Here is a 252-nt window from a genome sequence, read left to right on the forward strand (position 1 = left end):
AGCTGCACCCTGCACCCACATCCTCCTACCCCCCTACCTCAGTCTGTAAATTATTTTAAGTTATAAAGGACTGCATGGTATATTTATAGTTTATACAGTACAGAAAGAACCTCATTATTTATTAAACTCTTTTGGAAACCTTTTGTTTTTTGTAATTGATTTATGGGCAGAAGTCTTCAGAAATATGTTCATTTTAGTCTCTCTGACCACAACTCTGGGGTGTTCACAAGGCCTTTGAGGAAGGTTTCTACA

Source organism: Acanthisitta chloris, unplaced genomic scaffold (genome assembly GCF_000695815.1).
Source record: "Acanthisitta chloris isolate BGI_N310 unplaced genomic scaffold, ASM69581v1 scaffold24983, whole genome shotgun sequence".
In the NCBI taxonomy this organism is placed as follows: domain Eukaryota; kingdom Metazoa; phylum Chordata; class Aves; order Passeriformes; family Acanthisittidae; genus Acanthisitta; species Acanthisitta chloris.